Raw genomic sequence first — 7333 nt, forward strand, 5'->3', positions numbered from 1 at the left:
TAGTTAGAAAATTGAATATATATTATGTCGACTGGCTTCAACATTCCACAAACTATGTAAGCATCTTTATAATTACTTAATTTTTGCTCAATGAGTATTGTGAAAGTACACTTCTTTTAAAAGAAGATAGAATAGAATAGATAGAATATTAGGTATGTCAAGGTGACTAGGATCAGCTATGTTAATTCTATGATAATTTATTATACATATATTTTGTAATTTACTTGGATAGATTGAAATAAATTTGGTGAGGTATAAACTGCTTACATTTAAACTGGTGCTTCTCTTAGAGATACGGACTAGAAATAGAAACTAAAACAATAATACAAAATATTATAAAATATATTCACTTTAGAAATTTTTATTGGAAATAAAATAAAAATCAAAGTCAATTTTAAATTATTTAACTGTTCAAATATTTTGACAAATGACTACAAATATACATAAGTACAGAGGGAAACGTATCTAAAAATATGGCCAGCACGAGGGGGATATTTCATATGTTGTCACGATTATATTTAACAATGTTTCTATATGAATAGGGAATTTTTACTAAATACAAAAAAGTTAAGTAACGTAAATACTCCAAGTATATTTTAATAAAGTACGTAATTCAAAGGTTTCCGTTCCTTACAAGCGGAAAATAATTTGAGTACGGGTATAAGACCGATATATGTATATGTATATTTTTTTAAATATTGAAATTAATATTAATTCATTTAAGTGTGCTGATAGATATTGATGATCATGCATTCATTCATTTGGGTTTTCCTATTCGTTGCAGGATTTTCCGCATGTAAACTTAAATTAATTTCTTTTATTTGTTTTGTTCATCATACATCCGTCGATACGTGGTCGCTGAGTGTTGCATACTTTGAAGTTAGATAATTTGAAATCAATTTGATTAACTCGATGCACCGTCTCTATCGCAATAAGAACAAGTAGTGAATCAAACATCGGAATAACCGAGAGTTAGCTTAACGAATGTGCATACTACGGCCTACACGACATCTGTCAAGTCCCATAAAACTAAATATACATATGTAAAGTCGGTATTGGAACTTCGAATTCCCTTAATTGAAATGAAAACACATATTTAAATGTATTTGTGCACTTGCATTGAGAAAATGCAATAACTCCTGTGCTACTTAACGGATTGTAATGATATATTCCATTGTACATTTGTCAATTCGGTCAAAGTGCAACGGTCGTCCACATATTTAATAAAGTGCAACTGAAAGTAAATTTGAAGAATTTTGAGTTTCAAGAAATACAAAACAAAATTGAAATGAAATGAAATATAATACTTTAATATTATAATACCTTCAAAGCGGAAACGGGACAGAATATGATTAATTAATACCCATATCATTTTGTTTAGATTGAAAGGGGAATAACTCGTGTTTATTTTCATTATTTAATCACTGATCGCTTACACCTGATCTCCCACGCCCGTTGAACATTTGTAAACTATTTACCCGCTCCCATTGATAAACCATAGAATTCTTAAATGGCAAACTATTTAAATTAGTTCAGTTTGATTGTTGTATCTTGTGACTATGCATCGCTACCCTTATACAGAAGGACTTCGTCTGAGTATTCCCATCTACAGTGCTCTTGATTGTGCCTCCCTTTAAGCCCTACAGCAAGGACGTGGCGTTTAATATGTAGAGGGAATGTATGCTGCTGCTGCTGCTGCTGCATAACCATTAAAGAGATAAAGTTTTCGTTGTTTATCACTTTTTAAGTCAATTGCACTATTCAGGCGCGCGTGATACAATTCTCGCAATCCTGCTGCCCCACTCGTGACTGGAAACAAAACACTTCCTGTCCCCGTCTCACTTTATGCTTTATTGCGGGCGTAAAATGGCGAGCGGGTGCCTTGCGCGGCATAAATATTCACACGGTATCCAGCGGGAAATGATTAAATAGATCACGTACAGTCGTAACAGCAACGCACACACATGCACGCACTCACTCACACTCACTCTCACACTGTTACAGTTTACGGTAAAAGGCAATGGCGACACTTAAGGCCCGCCGCTGCCTAATCCGGCTCTGCAAAATGGAGCCACGAGATTGCAACCCTCGTTCCCAGTTATTCTCCCATCCCATCCCATCCACCGTTAAACCGTTGTCTGCGCACACACACATACACAGACACACGCACACACATTATATGTACGTTTCAACAATGTTGCAGCGCACAGATAACAGTTTGTGCGACTTTGACTGTTGGTGGGCGTGGCTTGGTTGTTTGGGAAAGTGAGTGAGCGTGTGTGTGTGTGTGAGAGACAAATGGCGGGGATAAGGCAGCAGTGCTGCCAGACAGGCAAAAACGGTATGCATAGTAAGCATAGGTAGCACACACATAAATACCCATTAATTTAATATTCATTTGATGCTCTTTAAGGAATTTCAGGAATTTATACATTGACAATATTGCTCACAAATTAGCATTTGTAGTTTATATTATTACATTAATGTATTATTTGGAATACGAAATAATGGAATAAACAACGCAAAGGGGAAATAACAGAGTTTCTTTAGTTACTTCAATATACATTTGTTGATTTTCCTATGCAAAATTTTGATCTGCCAAATTAACTTGTTACGTAAAAAAAAAAATCTGTCTGAAATGCACATGTACTATATTTCCAGTGCTTCATATTCAAATTGATTTCAGTTGAATAATCGTTTGCCAAACTTAATTTGCATGCCCTTATTGTAAACAGCACTCTACATGCTACAATAATTTCTGCAACCAATTAAATGCATGAATGTGAAATTTAATTAAAAGGATCTAACTCTTAAAAATATTGCTTTTTTTATTTATTTTTTTTTTATTACTAACTTCTAAGAAATACATTTCCGTAAAATATCCTAAAAAGAATATGAACTGATGTTAAAATACATAAAATGTACAACGCTGCACATGTACATTGTTATAACAGAGTCTGTAATGTGTGGTGGCGAACAGTAAATGAACCACAGGTGGCGCTGTTGACACGAACGCCATTTTATTCTGAACGAAATCTCATACTTGTGTATTTGCCTTTAATACGCAATTCGTTAAGTGTGGAGTACTTTTGCTCGCCTGTGGAGTAAAACTGTTAGGGAGGTTATGTTATGGAACCGGCTGAGAGTATTTTATAAGAGTATAACACACAAAAATTGGTGGGCGGAGCTAAATTCAATAATGGCCGCCAAGAGTCGTAAATATGGTGTGCACATTGGGTACAAATGTACCAAAATAGGTACTTAAAGAAGTTGGTACTTTTCTTAATAATTTGAGTGGATTTGAAGGCAATTTTTGAGACGAACTATTAATCTGTTATGTAAGTAATTACAATCATGATTTCTTGTGGGGATAGTTAGATTGGTGATTAGTGAACAGACAGAAGTGGAATCAAACTTAAGACGTCTTATTAGAAGAACATTAGGGAAAATAGTAATAATAATAATGGTGTATGAACTGATTAAAGCGAAGTTAGTCTGATGTACTTTCCCTAAATTAATATAGGTATATATTATATGTTTCTTTGGGTATGGTTGTCTGTCCGTATGTTTGTATGAGCAAAACTTGTTTCCAAATTGAAGACAGACACCTTGTAAACTTGCCTTACAAGTTACTAAGATTTTGCTGATACGCCAACTGGACATATGACAAATCAGAAAAGACAATTTGCATTTAAGCATAAACTTTCATATCTAAGGCGGTATAAACTTTTAAGATTTTAAAATTAATTTTGAAAATACGTGCACATATACATATAATATATACATGTATAATATCAACATCTCTCAAAATACAAGCATACATATTTAAATATATATTTAATGGAGTATATTTATTGCCAAGGCGAGAAAACTGTTTTATAGTAAAAGTGTTAAAATTTTACATCTGAAAAACTTGCCCTTACTTATCCACAGCTTCACCTATAGATAATATATAAAGAGAAGAAATTGATATCTTAAAATGTATTCAACGTGTATTACAGATCTCTATAATATTTATTCAGTTTAATGTCCGAGTCTAGCCGACGGTAAGTCACAATTTGATTTGCATTTCATCGTTAATAATTTAAGTAAATTGTGCATCGATATCTCTTTATTGAATGATACGAATTCTCTTTGAGCACAGACTCTGCAGTAGTTGGCCTGTTGACCTTGACCCAACCCATGCTCGAGAGAAATGAGTATACCCATTACATAATAATATTGCGTATATCTGCATTTGGCCACGCATCGGCTGTCGGTCGTCAGGTGCGCTGCCTGACCTTGAGATAGGGCTCTGTGTGCGAGGAGCGATTTCTAAACCCATTCTGGAACGTGAAAAGAGTTAAGGGGTGCTCATCTATCGGATATAGGAAATTAAATGAGTGGTGTCGGCGCTTCAAGGTCAGCGAGAGCTGTAGTTTCTTTTATTATCTTTCTTTTTTGTGTGGCCGTGGCACATTCGGGCTGTGCGGCTGATGAGGCCAAGATGCAAATCAGTGTGACTTTCGGCATGCGGAGTGCTCGACATGTGTTGGCTCTAGATCGGCCTATGGCTGTATTATGTGAGAGTTTAGCTTGGATCTACGCGCACTGCAGTTCTGCCGCAATCAGTCAGAGTTATTAGATATTCGAAGGACAACGCTCCCAGCTCCCAGCTCCCAGTTGCCAGCTCCCAGATGATGGCAGCAATAAAAAGAACTGCGCGTGGTTTTCGCGTTTAACTGTTCGCTTCTGCTCGGTCGATTGCGAAATCTAAGCGAAATTAGAGCGGCTCCGACATCGTAAATCCAAATCGCCCGTCTGGCGGTCAGTTCGTTTACGTGAACTCGTAAAAGGACGCGGCTCGGCCCTTGTCTTAAACTAAAATGTGCTCCACGACATTTCCCCGCGTCTAAAACACACACAAATATAATTCTGACAATGTTGAATCTGCTCTCGTGCGCGAACTCCCAAAAAAAAGAGGAAAGAAAGAAAGAAGTGCACACAATTGCGTGGAAATAAACGACGGAAAAAGGAAAAGAAGCGATTTTATTGCCAACAACGGACTTTTCGAAAATGTCAATTTCGTTTTAATGGCATCAAATGTTTGAGAAGCTTATGTGGATTGCTGTCACAAAGTGGATTTCAAGTTTGTTTACTTTGTCGACGGTCTTAAATAGCTCCCGCTCCCAGTTAAGCATTCCTCAGATTCCTTTCAGGACGATTAATCTCCAGTATAATTGATTCGAGATTCATATATACTGTTTCATATATGCATATATAGATACACAAATATGTTTAGGATCAGCCTTGATTGGAGTCAATAACTTGTTTAGTCTCGGTCATTCATTTATTTTGAATATGCGTATTTCTGAGACATAATAAAATAGATACGGATCAGCTCTGAAAATGCAAATGCACCTAGGCATAGATGGATGCTGCTGAGCTTGTCAGAGGTGACGTCTGCCATAAAAAGTGGCTAGGGACTGCGCGGTGCATACGCTTCTTGATCCCATTGAGAATACATTTTTATGGCTGATCAATAGGATTTGTATAATGAGCCCGTAGTGGACTCCATAAAATTAATGCTGCTGCGCCATTTTCCTTTTCCGAAGACAAGCCCGGACCCAGCTCAGCACCAGATCGAGCCGAAACACACAACTGAAAAGAAATCTGATATCATTCGGCGTCCGTTAAAAAGAGACCCGCGTCTTTTATGCGCCTCGCTCTGATATTGTGAAGCAGATTTTTACCATTTTGGATACAGTTTTTTGTTGTTGTTTTGTTTTCTGGACCCTTTTGCTGTGAGCGGCCATCGTCGCAGTCGCAGTCGCAGTCGAAGTCTCAGTCTCAGTCTCAGACTCCGTCACATTCCCAGCCTCTGACCACCGAGAGGTTGCTGGCCTTTGTTGCTGTACTTTTTAACAAGTTTTATGGGTTGTCATGTGTCAAATGGAAATGGGAATTTATGTGTTTGTAATTGAACGCATGCCGCGAGCTGTGCAGTCCAGAGGAGGACCACAAATCTCCAATTCGTGTACTGAACAGCCCACAGCCTGACAGACCGTCGTCCGCCGACTGTGCCAGCGGTCCATTACTAAGCCGATCCCAGCAGCCGACGCGGCCATCTTGGAGCCTCACACATGATCCGCATTATGCTGGTGCCGCAACCACAGTATTAACATAAATTATACCCTCTTTGGGAATCTCGCCTTGCTATCTACCTGGCATGGCATGGCATGGGTCTGGGTCTGGGTCTGACAGCAAGTTACTGCCAATGCAGCTATAGCTTGCCACGATCGAGCAGCTTTCAAGTAACCCTGAGATATTCAACAATTGTTGTTACTTTACTGTACGGAATTTAGGCTAAAAATGTATAAAACCTCGCTGGGATATGCTAGATGCAGACAAGGAATCGGACAATTTCAGATATTCTCTAGCTCTGTCGTTGCAACGAGCATTTAAGATAGTTCCCAGTTCTGTAATTACATTGGCAGCGGCATTTAATATTTCTTTCTCTTTCACACACTTTGTTAATTCACTTTCAAGTCAAATTTCTGTAAGTTTATTTGCCATTCGCCATAAAACTTTTGGACCTTTAGACACTAGACTTCAAAAACACATAGCGATGTCAACCGAAATGTATTTTTGAATGTTTTGAGTCTGTTGAATAATTTCTATTGAGATGTATAAATATTCCTATATATATGTCTAATAATACTTCCTTTAAGAGGCTATTACAAGTTGCATTTTAGATTTTAAATGAATTGGGGGAAAATTAAATTTTGGTTAATAAAGACTCGCCCAATTTGGAAAATGCTAAGTTGAAAGGTCGAATTGACGATTATTTATTCATTGGTTGAAGCGTCAAACACTTGAAGCAACTTTGATCTATGAAATTTCACTTAAAATTGCTTAAAATACTTTATCTACTAATTTTTTATATTTATATCTAAATAAAATACAAACCCATATATATTTAACCTACTTATAAATACATTAAAGAAATGCATAATCATCAGTTTATTTAATCGTAAATCTTGTACATTGATTGCCGTTAGTAATGTGGAATACCAACATAATTGACGTTTTCCCCAATGTTTTCACACCAACAACCATTTGGAGTCGACTGTGTATTTGATCCCGTGCGCTCGACACCTGAGTATGCAAATGAATATTGACATTTTGATGATATACAATGCTAATGGCAACAAAGTAAGTCACTTTCGTCGAAGCTCTGCGCTGATTTCATGACTTATTGGCGTCATTATGAAAGCAGCTATTAAATTAGGTTTATGTCTCAATTAGTAGGTACCTTCGATCATAAATTGTGCGGCGTGAGTAGGCAGGCCAG

Source organism: Drosophila arizonae, chromosome 2, assembly GCF_054131065.1.
Source record: "Drosophila arizonae isolate 15081-1271.41 chromosome 2, UAZ_ARI_1.0, whole genome shotgun sequence".
NCBI classification, from domain to species: Eukaryota; Metazoa; Arthropoda; class Insecta; order Diptera; family Drosophilidae; genus Drosophila; species Drosophila arizonae.